Source organism: Rhinoderma darwinii, chromosome 5 (genome assembly GCF_050947455.1).
Source record: "Rhinoderma darwinii isolate aRhiDar2 chromosome 5, aRhiDar2.hap1, whole genome shotgun sequence".
In the NCBI taxonomy this organism is placed as follows: domain Eukaryota; kingdom Metazoa; phylum Chordata; class Amphibia; order Anura; family Rhinodermatidae; genus Rhinoderma; species Rhinoderma darwinii.
Window position 1 is genome coordinate 65,876,228 of NC_134691.1, and position 15,255 is coordinate 65,891,482.

General features: G+C 41.1%; 1 protein-coding gene across 1 annotated transcript in view; it reads right to left on the reverse strand.

Moving 5' to 3' along the window:
• Window positions 1-14,312, reverse strand: part of LOC142652536 (uncharacterized) — a 371,082-nt gene extending 356,770 nt beyond the window's left edge. The window contains exon 1 of the mRNA XM_075828181.1: window positions 14,262-14,312. The gene's annotated coding sequence lies outside the window, so the exon portion shown is untranslated. The remainder of the gene's footprint in view (window positions 1-14,261) is intronic.
• Between the last annotated feature and the right edge of the window lie 943 nt (window positions 14,313-15,255).

A 15,255-nucleotide genomic window follows, 5' to 3' on the forward strand; every position in this document is an offset into this window, starting at 1 on the left:
CATTAGGGGTCTATTATTCCTAATGCAGCCGGGTGCCGGCCGATTTATGAACGGCCGGCACCCGGCCGGGAAACCCTGCCGTGTGAATGAGGCCTTATTGTTAGGGCTTATTCAGACGAACGTGTAATACATCCGTGCAACGCGTGTGATTTTTACGCGCCTCGCACGGACCTATGTTACTCTATGGGGCCGTTCAGACTGACAGTGATTTTCACGCAGCATAAAACTCACGACATGTCCTATATTTGTGCATTGTTCGCGCATCACGCACCCATTGAAGTCAATGGGTGCGTGAAAATCACGCCCAGCACTTCCGCAGCAGTATAAACTATGAATGAAAACAGAAAAGCACCACGTGCTACAAACATACAAACAGAGTGTCATAATGATGGCGGCTGCGCGAAAATCACGCAGCCACGCATCATACGCTGCTGACACACGGAGCTGTTATGGACCTTTTGCATGCGCAAAACGCCACTTTTTTGCGCGCGCAAAAAGCACACGCTCGTGTAAATCCGGCCTTAGGGTAGGAACACACTAGGCGTGAACACTGCGGATTTTATGCAACACATTTTATTGTGGAAAATCCGCAGCGTATTACAGTCGCAGCAGAGTGGACGAGATTTGAACAAATCTCATCCACACGCTGCAAAAAAAATGTACCTGCAGTGTGGCTTTTGGCTTTTTAAGCCGCAGCATGTCAATTTATTCTGTGGAATCGCTGCTCCTCTGTTGCGGAAATGCTGCGGTTCTGCCGCAAAAATCACAAATGAGAAAAAAAAGGCACTTTTTAAATTTATAAAAAAGTTTAGACTTGCCCCGGCCGTAGTCCTGGTGACGCGATCCTCTATTCTTAGCGCAGCCCCGCCTCCTGTCATGATGTTTCATCCCATGTGACTGCTGCAGCAGTCACATGGTCTACAGCGTCACCCCAGGAGGCGGGGCTACGTTCAGAAGAGAGAGATGCGTCACCAGGACTACGGCCGGGGTAAGTCTAAACTTTTTTATAAATGTAAAAAAGTGCCTTTTTTTTTTTTCTCATTTGTCATTTTTGCGGCAGAACCGCAGCATTTCCGCAACGGAGGAGCAGCGATTCCACAGAATAAATTGACATGCTGCGGCTTAAAAAGCCACACTGCAGGTCCATTTTTTTTTGCGGCGTGTGGATGAGATTTGTTCAAATCTCATCCACTCTGCTGCGACTGTAATACGCTGCGGATTTTCCACAATAAAATGTGTAGCATAAAATCCGCAGTGTTCATGCCTAGTGTGTTCCTACCCTAAGGCCGGATTTACACGAGCTTGTGCTTTGTGCGCGCACAAAAAACGTGGCATTTTGCGCATGCAAAAGGTCCATAACAGCTCTGTGTGTCAGCAGCGTATGATGCGCGGCTGCGTGATTTTCGCGCAGCCGCCATCATTATGACACTCTGTTTGTATGTTTGTAGCACGTGGTGCTTTTCTGTTTTCATTCATAGTTTATACTGCTGCGGAAGTGATGATTTTCACGCATCCATTGACTTCAATGGGTGCGTGATGCGCGAACAATGCACAAATATAGGACATGTCGTGAGTTTTACACAGCAGACACACGCTGCGTGAAAATCACTGACAGTCTGCACGGCCCCATAGAGTAACATAGGTCCGTGCGAGGCGGGTGAAAATCACGCACGTTGCACGGATGTATTACACGTTCGTCTGAATAAGCCCTAACAATAAGGCCCAGTTCACAGAGTTTTTGGGCCTTGATATTGACTCGGACACTGCGTCAGAATCAGCACCAAACAACTTCCAAAACCGCCTCCCATTGATTTAATCTGAAATCAATGGGAGCCAGTCGCGGAAAAAAGAAAAAGCAGCACGTCCTTTCTTGCCGCGGTTCCGCCTCTGACCTCCCATCGAAATCAATGGGAGGCAGAAAATGCATTTTTCGCTGCGTTTTTTGTCTGCTGTCCTCAAAACGCAGCAAAAAACACGGCAAGATAGTGTAGGCAGGTCAAAATCTGCCTCAAAAATCGGTGCGTGGTTACAGGCGGTCGCGGGTGCGCGGGCGGTCGCTGGTGCGTGCGGTCGCAGTTGCGCGCTCGCGAGCGCGCACGCGCGGGAGTTTGCGGGTGCGCGCGATCGGTTGCGCGGGTGGTGTTTGACGGCCCCCATGACGACCCCCATGCTACCCAGGGCCGCCATCAGGGGGGGTATTAGGGGTACTGATGTGAGAGGCCCGGCCAAACCTAATTGAAAGGGGGGCCCGCAGCTCACGACATTCTTTTGGTGAAAAAAACGGGCCCCATTGCAGGGGCCTGGTTTTTTTTCTACCAAAGGCAAGTCGCGGCAGTTGCCGGGCCCCCCTTTCAATTAGGTTTGGCCGGGCCTCTCACATCAGTACCCCTAATACCCCCCCTGATGGCGGCCCTGGGTACCATGATATAGTGCTGGACGGAGTACCGTTAACAGGCGGTTCCACGGTAGGGGGGCCCAGAAAATTTAGCTGTATGGGGCCCTGAAATTCCTGATGGTGGCCCTGTCTGCAGGTTGAAGCTTTTTTTCTCCAGACGGAGCATTATTAAATAGATAAATAAACACAGACTATATTACAAAGTTTGAACACTTTACATACTAACTCCTTTTAATTAAATTAGAAATAATTATGGAACCCTTTAACCAGTAAAAAAGAAAAATCCTTTCAAATTAAATTACCATTAATGTTCCCAATGGGGGAGATCTGTAAGGCCTCATGCACACGACCGTAGCCATGTGCACGGCCGTAGAGTGTCACCCGCGAGCCGCCCGCAAATCGTATGCCGTCTACATGGCCGCGTCCATTATTTTCTATGAGCCTGGACCGCAGAACACGGCCGTAATAAGACATATCCTTTCTTTCTGTGGTCCAGGCTCCTGTGCCATGCCCATAGAAATGAATGGGGACGCAATTCTGCCGTGGATTTTCGGGGGAACTGCGGCCGCAAAAATTTTTGTGCGCATGGGGTCTTAGGCTTCCGTCACACACACTTTAGGTGTGGCGCTTTTTTTATTTTCCTAAAAAAATGCAACAAAAAATGTTTTTGACTAACATAGTACATGCGTTTTTAATGCGGTTTTATTTCCAATGGTGTATTTTACTACCTGTGGGTTTTTTTTAGCTGTCCTATTTGCAAAACATGATTTATTCTAAAAAAAACAAAAACGCCACACATATTGACACATGCGATTTTTGAAGAGGCAAAGAAAAACTATGTTGATCTTTTGGAGAAAAATGCCACTTTGGGCGCGTTCAGACGAGCGTACAACTCGTCCGTGTGCTGTGCGTGAAATTCACGCACAGCACACTGACCCATTGTACTTCATTGGGGCCATTCACACATGCAGGATTTTTCACACAGCGAGTTTCCCTTGCATAAAAGTCACTGTACGTCCTATATTGGTGCGTTTTTCACGCACCTATCGCCCATTGAAGTCAATGGGTGCGTGAAAATCACGCACAGCACACAGATGCATCTCCATGTGCTGTGCGTGATTTAAGCATCAATTCAATTGAAAATAACTTTTTTTTAAAAGATGTGCTTTGCGAGTGTGTGAATAACGCATGCCCCTCGCAAAGCACACTGATGCATAACGGACCAGATTCACGCACGTGAATCTGATACGCTTGTATGAATGTAGCCTAAAAGCTGGAAAAATGCCAAAGCAGGACTTGCCGTGATTTGAAAAACACAACAGTAAGCCAAAAAACGCAACACAGAATAAAAGACGCCAAAACCAGGCTTGGAGCCATTTAAAAGAAAAACATCCAGCCAAAATATTTAGTATTTCCCTAATGACTTTAACCCCTTAATGACCGCCGATACGTCTTTTTACGGCGGTCATTAGTGGGCTTTATTCTAGAGCGCCGCTATTCTACGTCGCTGCTGTAGAATAAAGTAAACAGAGCAGGGAGCCGTGAAATCTCCCTGCTCTCAGCTGCCAGAAGCAGCTGAGGGCTGGGGGCGTCCCTGCTCTGCCGGGTGAGATCGATATTAGTATCGATCTCACCCGTTTAACCCTTCAGATGCGGTGCACAATAGCGAGCACCGCATCTGAATGGTTTTGGAGAGAGGGAGGGAGCTCCCTCTCATCTCACTGACACCCGGCGATAAAATCGCCGAGTGTCTGTGTCTTCTATGGCAGCCGGGGGTCTAATAAAGACCCCCAGGTCTGCCTGGAGCGAATGCCTGCTAGATCATGCCGCAGGCATGACCTAGCAGATGCCTGTCCGTTTTAAACGGACAGGCAGTAATACACTGCAATACAAAAGTATTGCAGTGTATTATAATAGCGATCGGAGCATAGGGAAGTCCCCTAGTGGGACTAGTAAAAGAGTAAAAAAGTTTAATAAAGTTAATTTTAAAAAAAAAGTGAAACAAAAAAAATGAAAAAACAATGGAAAAATTGATGTTTTCTGTTAATCCTGACTTTAAAAAAATGTGATAAAAAGTGATCAAAAAGTCGCATCTACTCTCAAATGGTACCAATAAAAACTGCAAGTCGTCCCGCAAAAAACAAGACCTTATACAGCTATGCCGACGCAAAAATAAAAAAGTTACAGCTCTTTGAATGTGACAATGTAAAAATTTAAAAAATGGCTTGGTCATTAGGGCCCAGAATGCAAGCAGGGGGAAGGGGTTAAGCTAACATATGGCCGCAGCATTTATGCTCTGTTCACATCACATTTTTGCATCTTGTTGAAAGGTATTTTTTGGTCAAATTTACTGTTAAAAGAGAGTACAACAGGACACACAGATAAGGCTTTGTTCACATCTGCATCAGGGCTCTGTTCTGGCGTTCTGTCGGAGCTTTCCGTCAGAACGGAACCCTGACTGAAACAAACATAGGTTTCTGTTTGCATCACCACTGATTTCAATGGTGACGGATCCGATGCAAATAGTTTCCGTTTGTCTCAGTTGTGCAAGGGTTCCGACACTTTGACGGAATCAATACAGTAGTCGACTGCGCTATTCATTCTGTAAAAACGACGGAACCCTTGCACAACTGAGACAAACGGAAACCTATGGTTTCCGTTTGTTTAAGTCAGGATTCCGTTCTGAAGGGAGAACAGAGCCCTGACGCAGATGTGAATGACGCCTTATGCAGGCCCCTTTTCTGTCCTGTTGAAGAACAGGATCCAGACGGATACAATAGAAGTCAATGGCAACATGATAAGAATCCTGCTAAGTCCAGTTTTAAAGTAACTATTTTTCTAATCTTGAAAAAAACAAACAGCATCTTTCAACAGGATGCAAAAACATGGTATGAACACAACCTAACCTTCTATGTGCCACATACCTGAAAACCTTGAAAGAGAAATAGGACGTAGCCCACAAACGATACCACTAGTTCACCACCATAAGGCCTGATTTACACGAGCGCATGAGTTTTTCGCACGCAAAAAAAGCGGCGTTTTGCGTGCGAAAAGGCACATAACAGCTCCGTGTGTTTTCAGCGTATGATGCACGGCTGCGAGATTTTCTCGCAGCCGCCATCTTTATGACACTCCGTTTGGATGTTTGTAAACAGAAAAGCACGTGGTGCTTTTCTGTTTACATTCAGAGTTTGACAGCTGTTGCGCGAATCACGCAGTTCGCACGGAAGTGCTTCCGTGCGGCATGCGTGGTTTTCACGCACCCATTGACTTCCAAGGGTGCGTGATGCGCGAACAGCGCACAAAGATAGGACATGTCGCGAGTTTTTTTCAGCGGACTCACGCTGAGCAAAACTCACGGACTGTCTGCACTGCCCCCATAGACTTATATAGGTCAGTACGACACGCGTGTATAGCACGCGCGTCGCACGCACGTATATCACACTCGTGTAAACGAGGCCTAAGGCTGGATTCACACGGCTGTGTTCGATCCGTAAGATATGAACCTTATGTCGGCTGGATTTCCGGGGGACGAACACAGTTCAGGGAGCCGGAGCTCCCAGCATCATAGTTATGTATGATGTTTGGTGTCCCTGCCTCCCCGTGGGAATATTGTCCCGTACTGTAATCATGTTTACAGTAAGTGACAGTAGTCACGCAAGGGGGGGTTAGTGACTCACAACATCACGGATGACTATGATGGTAGGAGCCTGGCTCCCTGAACTGTGATCGGCCGGGGAAATGCAGCGTTACCGTAGCTCATGACAACTACTAACTGATATGGCGTACCTGATGGCGTAATTGCATTGATAAAATTTGTATTATCACTTAATATGATATGATAATCCTGATTATTGCAGTTTATTATTTTTTATTATATACTTTCAGGGTATGTGCACACAACCTCTTTTCAGACATAATGTGTTTTACGTCTCGATTTACACCTGAAAAGATGGCTCCAATATGTCGGCAAACATCTGCCCATTGCTTGCAATGGGTCTTACGATGTTTTGTGCAGACGAGTTGTCATTTTACGCGTCGCTGTCAAAAGACGGTGCGTAAAAGTACACCCGCGTCAAAGAAGTGCAGGACACTTATTGGGACGTAATTGGAGCCGTTTTCCATTGACTCCAATGAAAACCAGCTCCAATTACGTCCGTAAATGACGCCGCGAAAAACGTGTGCACTTGTAAAAACGTCTGAAATTCAGGAGCGGTTTACTCCTGAAAACAGCTCCGGAATTTCAGACGTATTTGGCATTGTCCAGTGCACATACCCTTACATTGCGCGTGCACCACCAAAAGAAATCATATTGAAACTTAGAGGAAAACAGAGCGAAATACCCATCACCCTGCCAATGCTTTTTTATGTGTCGTTGAATATTTTACATCATACTAATAAAAGTTTGTTTTTATATCTTTACATCGCTCTTTTACCCACCCCAAGTTTCATTATGCATCGTGCAGCAATGTTTCCACCATGTTAAGCTTTGTTCACTTCTGCGTTGGAGTCTCCGCTAGCGGCCTCCGTCGCAGAACCGGCAGAGATTACCAGAGAAAATAGCGCAGCATTCTGCACTATTGTCTCCGGTAAAACAACAGACACCCGATGGAGCCCATTAAAGTTAATGGGTTCAGTTGGCCGTCGGTGGTATCCATTGTGCTCCTCTGATGGAGCAGAACAATGGAACACACCAACACAGATGTGAACAGAGTACTACACAATGAGAAGTTGTTATCCAACATTAACCCGTTAGTGAACGCCCCATAGTTTTTTACGGCGGCCACTAACGGGCTTTATTCCGATGCAATAGCCTTTTCACAGCGTTGCATCGGAATAAGTAAACAGAGCAGGGAGCTGTCAAATCTCCCTTCTCTAAGCTGCCAGAGGTATCTGAAGGCTGGGGGCGTCCCTGCTCGACCAGGTGAGATCGATATTAGTATCGATCTCACACATTTAACCCCTCAGATGCGGTACTCAATAGCGAGCGCCGCATCTGAGTTGTTTTGGATAGAGGGAGGGAGCTCCATCTCATCCCACTGACACCCGGCGATAAGATCGCCGAGTGTCTGTGTCTCCCATGACAGCCGGGGGCCTAATAAAGACCCCCTACGTCTGCCTGTAGTAAATGCCTGCTAGGTCATGCCTGTGGCATGACCTAGCATATGCCGCTCCGTTTTACATGGATAGGCATAATACACTGCAATACAGAAGTATTGCAGTGTATTATAAATGCGATTGGATAATCGCATAGTGAAGTTCCCTAGTGGGACTAGTATAAAAAAAAAAAAAAAGTGAAATACAAAAAATGAAAACCCCACTTTTCCCCCTTACAAACTGCTTTATTATTAAAAAAAAACATAATAAAGTAAAAAGTTACACATATTTGGTATCGCCGCGTCCGTAATGACCCCAACTATAAACTTTTTACATCATTTAATCCGCACGGTGAACGTCGTAAAAAATAAAATAAAAAAACTTGCAAAAATTGCTGTTTTCTTTGAATCCAGCCTTACAAAAAACGTGATAAAAAGTGATCAAAAAGTCATATCTACTCCAAAATGGTACCGATAAAAATTACAAGTTTCCCTGCAAAAAAAAATGATGGCTCTTCAAATATGGAGACACAAAAACAAATAATTTTGAAAAAAAAGTGTTTTCACTGTGTAAAAGTAGTAAAACATACAAAAACTATATAAATATGGTATCGTTGCAATCGCAACAACCCGCTGAATAAAGTTATGTTATTTATACCACACGGTAAACGGCGTAAATTTAGGACGCAAAAAAAGTGTGGCAAAATTGCAGGTTTTTTTCTATTCCCCACCAAATTTTTTTTATAAAAGTTAATCAATAAAGAAGCGTATAGCGGAGTATATAGAAGATAATATAGAGAAGTGTATAGAGGAGAATATAGAGAAGTGTATAGCGGAGTATATAGAGGAGAATATAGAGAAGTGTATAGAGGAGTATATAGAGGAGAATATAGAGAAGTGTATAGCGGAGTATATAGAAGATAATATAGAGAAGTGTATAGAGGAGAATATAGAGAAGTGTATAGCGGAGTATATAGAGGAGAATATAGAGAAGTGTATAGAGGAGTATATAGAGAAGTGTATAGCGGAGTATATAGGAGATAATATAGAGAAGTGTATAGAGGAGAATATAGAGAAGTGTATAGCGGAGTATATAGAGGAGAATATAGAGAAGTGTATAGCGGAGTATATAGAGGAGAATATAGAGAAGTGTATAGCGGAGTATATAGAGGAGAATATAGAGAGGTGTATAGCGGAGTATATAGCGGAGAATATAGAGAAGTGTATAGCGGAGTATATAGAGGAGAATATAGAGAAGTGTATAGCGGAGTATATAGAAGATAATATAGAGAAGTGTATAGAGGAGAATATAGAGAAGTGTATAGCGGAGTATATAGAGGAGAATATAGAGAAGTGTATAGAGGAGTATATAGAGGAGAATATAGAGAAGTGTATAGCGGAGTATATAGAAGATAATATAGAGAAGTGTATAGAGGAGAATATAGAGAAGTGTATAGCGGAGTATATAGAGGAGAATATAGAGAAGTGTATAGCGGAGTATATAGAGGAGAATATAGAGAAGTGTATAGCGGAGTATATAGAGGAGAATATAGAGAAGTGTATAGCGGAGTATATAGAGGAGAATATAGAGAAGTGTATAGAGGAGAATATAGAGAAGTGTATAGAGGAGAATATAGAGAAGTGTATAGCGGAGTATATAGAGGAGAATATAGAGAAGTGTATAGCGGAGTATATAGAGAAGTGTATAGAGGAGAATATAGAGAAGTGTATAGCGGAGTATATAGAGGAGAATATAGAGAAGTGTATAGCGGAGTATATAGAGGAGAATATAGAGAAGTGTATAGAGGAGAATATAGAGAAGTGTATAGCGGAGTATATAGAGGAGAATATAGCGGAGTATATAGAGGAGAATATAGAGAAGTGTATAGCGGAGTATATAGAGGAGAATATAGAGAAGTGTATAGGAGTATATAGAGGAGAATATAGAGAAGTGTATAGAGGAGAATATAGAGAAGTGTATAGCGGAGTATATAGAGGAGAATATAGAGAAGTGTATAGCGGAGAATATAGAGAAGTGTATAGCGGAGTATATAGAGGAGAATATAGAGAAGTGTATAGAGGAGAATATAGAGAAGTGTATAGCGGAGTATATAGAGGAGAATACAGCGGAGTATATAGAGGAGAATATAGAGAAGTGTATAGCGGAGTATATAGAGGAGAATATAGCGGAGTATATAGAGGAGAATATAGCGGAGTATATAGAGGAGAATATAGAGAAGTGTATAGCGGAGTATATAGAGGAGAATATAGAGAAGTGTATAGCGGAGTATATAGAGGAGAATATAGAGAGGTGTATAGCGGAGTATATAGAGGAGAATATAGAGAAGTGTATAGAGGAGAATATAGAGAAGTGTATAGCGGAGTATATAGAGGAGAATATAGCGGAGTATATAGAGGAGAATATAGAGAAGTGTATAGCGGAGTATATAGAGGAGAATATAGAGAAGTGTATAGGAGTATATAGAGGAGAATATAGAGAAGTGTATAGCGGAGTATATAGAGGAGAATATAGAGAAGTGTATAGAGGAGTATATAGAGAAGTGTATAGCGGAGTATATAGAGGAGAATATAGAGAAGTGTATAGCGGAGTATATAGAGGAGAATATAGAGAAGTGTATAGCAGAGTATATAGAGAAGTGTATAGCGGAGTATATAGAGAAGTGTATAGCGGAGTATATAGAGGAGAATATAGAGAAGTGAATAGTGGAGAATATAGAGAAGTATATAGATATATATTTATAGGAGTCTATAGAGGAGAATATAGAGAAGTGTATAGCAGAGTATATAGAGGAGAATATAGAGAAGTGAATAGTGGAGAATATAGAGAAGTATATAGATATATATTTATAGGAGTCTATAGAGGAGAATATAGAGAAGTGTATAGCAGAGTATATAGAGGAGAATATAGAGAAGTGTATAGCGGAGTATACAGAGGAGAATATAGAGAAGTGTATAGCAGAGTATAGAGAAGTGTATAGCAGAGTATATAGAGGAGAATATAGAGAAGTATATAGAGGAGAATATAGAGAAGTGTATAGCGGAGTATATAGAGGAGAATATAGAGAAGTGTATAGGAGTATATAGAGGAGAATATAGAGAAGTGTATAGCGGAGTATATAGAGGAGAATATAGAGAAGTGTATAGAGGAGTATATAGAGAAGTGTATAGCGGAGTATATAGAGGAGAATATAGAGAAGTGTATAGCGGAGTATATAGAGAATATAGAGAAGTGTATAGCAGAGTATATAGAGAAGTGTATAGCGGAGTATATAGAGAAGTGTATAGCGGAGTATATAGAGGAGAATATAGAGAAGTGAATAGTGGAGAATATAGAGAAGTATATAGATATATATTTATAGGAGTCTATAGAGGAGAATATAGAGAAGTGTATAGCAGAGTATATAGAGGAGAATATAGAGAAGTGAATAGTGGAGAATATAGAGAAGTATATAGATATATATTTATAGGAGTCTATAGAGGAGAATATAGAGAAGTGTATAGCAGAGTATATAGAGGAGAATATAGAGAAGTGTATAGCGGAGTATACAGAGGAGAATATAGAGAAGTGTATAGCAGAGTATAGAGAAGTGTATAGCAGAGTATATAGAGGAGAATATAGAGAAGTATATAGAGGAGAATATAGAGAAGTGTATAGCGGAGTATATAGAGGAGAATATAGAGAAGTGTATAGGAGTATATAGAGGAGAATATAGAGAAGTGTATAGCGGAGTATATAGAGGAGAATATAGAGAAGTGTATAGAGGAGTATATAGAGAAGTGTATAGCGGAGTATATAGAGGAGAATATAGAGAAGTGTATAGCGGAGTATATAGAGGAGAATATAGAGAAGTGTATAGCGGAGTATATAGAGGAGAATATAGAGAAGTGTATAGAGGAGAATATAGAGAAGTGTATAGCGGAGTATATAGAGGAGAATATAGAGAAGTGTATAGAGGAGTATATAGAGGAGAATATAGAGAAGTGTATAGCGGAGTATATAGAAGATAATATAGAGAAGTGTATAGAGGAGAATATAGAGAAGTGTATAGCGGAGTATATAGAGGAGAATATAGAGAAGTGTATAGAGGAGTATATAGAGGAGAATATAGAGAAGTGTATAGCGGAGTATATAGAAGATAATATAGAGAAGTGTATAGAGGAGAATATAGAGAAGTGTATAGCGGAGTATATAGAGGAGAATATAGAGAAGTGTATAGCGGAGTATATAGAGGAGAATATAGAGAAGTGTATAGCGGAGTATATAGAGGAGAATATAGAGAGGTGTATAGCGGAGTATATAGCGGAGAATATAGAGAAGTGTATAGCGGAGTATATAGAGGAGAATATAGAGAAGTGTATAGCGGAGTATATAGAAGATAATATAGAGAAGTGTATAGAGGAGAATATAGAGAAGTGTATAGCGGAGTATATAGAGGAGAATATAGAGAAGTGTATAGAGGAGTATATAGAGGAGAATATAGAGAAGTGTATAGCGGAGTATATAGAAGATAATATAGAGAAGTGTATAGAGGAGAATATAGAGAAGTGTATAGCGGAGTATATAGAGGAGAATATAGAGAAGTGTATAGCGGAGTATATAGAGGAGAATATAGAGAAGTGTATAGCGGAGTATATAGAGGAGAATATAGAGAAGTGTATAGCGGAGTATATAGAGGAGAATATAGAGAAGTGTATAGAGGAGAATATAGAGAAGTGTATAGAGGAGAATATAGAGAAGTGTATAGCGGAGTATATAGAGGAGAATATAGAGAAGTGTATAGCGGAGTATATAGAGAAGTGTATAGAGGAGAATATAGAGAAGTGTATAGCGGAGTATATAGAGGAGAATATAGAGAAGTGTATAGCGGAGTATATAGAGGAGAATATAGAGAAGTGTATAGAGGAGAATATAGAGAAGTGTATAGCGGAGTATATAGAGGAGAATATAGCGGAGTATATAGAGGAGAATATAGAGAAGTGTATAGCGGAGTATATAGAGGAGAATATAGAGAAGTGTATAGGAGTATATAGAGGAGAATATAGAGAAGTGTATAGAGGAGAATATAGAGAAGTGTATAGCGGAGTATATAGAGGAGAATATAGAGAAGTGTATAGCGGAGAATATAGAGAAGTGTATAGCGGAGTATATAGAGGAGAATATAGAGAAGTGTATAGAGGAGAATATAGAGAAGTGTATAGCGGAGTATATAGAGGAGAATACAGCGGAGTATATAGAGGAGAATATAGAGAAGTGTATAGCGGAGTATATAGAGGAGAATATAGCGGAGTATATAGAGGAGAATATAGCGGAGTATATAGAGGAGAATATAGAGAAGTGTATAGCGGAGTATATAGAGGAGAATATAGAGAAGTGTATAGCGGAGTATATAGAGGAGAATATAGAGAGGTGTATAGCGGAGTATATAGAGGAGAATATAGAGAAGTGTATAGAGGAGAATATAGAGAAGTGTATAGCGGAGTATATAGAGGAGAATATAGCGGAGTATATAGAGGAGAATATAGAGAAGTGTATAGCGGAGTATATAGAGGAGAATATAGAGAAGTGTATAGCGGAGTATACAGAGGAGAATATAGAGAAGTGTATAGCGGAGTATACAGAGGAGAATATAGAGAAGTGTATAGCAGAGTATAGAGAAGTGTATAGCAGAGTATATAGAGGAGAATATAGAGAAGTATATAGAGGAGAATATAGAGAAGTGTATAGCGGAGTATATAGAGGAGAATATAGAGAAGTGTATAGGAGTATATAGAGGAGAATATAGAGAAGTGTATAGCGGAGTATATAGAGGAGAATATAGAGAAGTGTATAGAGGAGTATATAGAGAAGTGTATAGCGGAGTATATAGAGGAGAATATAGAGAAGTGTATAGCGGAGTATATAGAGGAGAATATAGAGAAGTGTATAGCAGAGTATATAGAGAAGTGTATAGCGGAGTATATAGAGAAGTGTATAGCGGAGTATATAGAGGAGAATATAGAGAAGTGAATAGTGGAGAATATAGAGAAGTATATAGATATATATTTATAGGAGTCTATAGAGGAGAATATAGAGAAGTGTATAGCAGAGTATATAGAGGAGAATATAGAGAAGTGAATAGTGGAGAATATAGAGAAGTATATAGATATATATTTATAGGAGTCTATAGAGGAGAATATAGAGAAGTGTATAGCAGAGTATATAGAGGAGAATATAGAGAAGTGTATAGCGGAGTATACAGAGGAGAATATAGAGAAGTGTATAGCAGAGTATAGAGCAGTGTATAGCAGAGTATATAGAGGAGAATATAGAGAAGTGTATAGCGGAGTATATAGAGAAGTGTATAGCGGAGTATATAGAGAAGTGAATAGCGGAGTATATAGAGAAGTATATAGATATATATTTATAGGAGTCTATAGAATACACACTATGGTTCTGAGCTGAATGTACAAGGTGCTAAGGATAGGGATAGGCAGGACCCGGGAACGAGCATATCACATAAGTGCTGGACCCCCGCGTGTGAACTGCATACAGCACCTTATAATAACAGGCAGGTTTCTCATCTGCCGGCATTATCCTCATTCCAGTAACAGGTTATGCGAAGAAGTTGTGGAACATTTCACCGTAACAGACATTCTAGCACTTGTAGTTCCACAATTTACTTTCTCAATAGACTATACTGGAAGTGCAGACCGGGCAGGAGTTTCTATAGAACTGTGTATTATAATATACATCTGTGGGCAGTTATTACCTTGCAGGTGCACAGACGCTGTGTAACCGCTGAATGATGAGATAAAGCCGCTCTACACTCCTCTCCCCGCCCACACACTGTTCCAGGGAGAACGTGACCAATGACAGTGCGGGGAACATTCGTCTCAGCTACTGTTTCCTGTGAGAGGCGTGCTGTGGTTGGCTACTGAGACGGTTGGAGTTCCTATAGTTACCAGCCTGCTACTTGTTTGAAGAAATGGATACATTGTTTGGTACATTGTTTAGAACGGAAGGGGAAGGCACTGAGCCGCCGGGCACCTGCACGATACACGAGGATTTTGTCTGGAAATGAAGGGTTATTACATAGTCAGCTACAGGTTTGCCTTGCAGCACATATAGCTGGCACATGCAGGCAGAGCTGGCTGGGGTGGCACACAGTATATGTAGCTTCACCAGGCTGGTGGGGTCAGCAGCTTTCAATAATGTTATAGAATTACTATTATTACATTTTATGTATGAATCCAACTCCTAAATTATGTGATCATGTCAATATAATAATGGATTGTCAGCAAATTAATATTTTTTTGTATAATTAAGCAAATGAATGTTATATTTTTGTATAATTAAGTTATACATTTTCTAATATACTTTGTGTATTAATTTCTCACAGTTTTTAAGATCTCTGTTTGTTGTTTTTCAGTAGGAATATTCCTTGTTTACTTCCAGTGAATAAAACTCTGTCCATGGTCATGTGATGGACACACAGGTGCACAGCTCGTTACAGTTAGGCAGGATTCACACGAGCGTGTGCGTTCTGCGCTCGCAAAAAACGCTGCATTTTTTGCGCGTTGCACTTCCGTGTGTCATCAGTGAATGGTGTGTGGCTGCGTGATTTTCCTTATGACACGCGTTTTAGAAAAAGAAATGAAGGAAGTGCTTTTATTTTTTCCTTCATTTCTTTATCTACTATTGCACGAATCACGCGCAAGTGCTTCTGTGTGCTGTGCGCAATTTTCACGCGCCCATTGACTTCA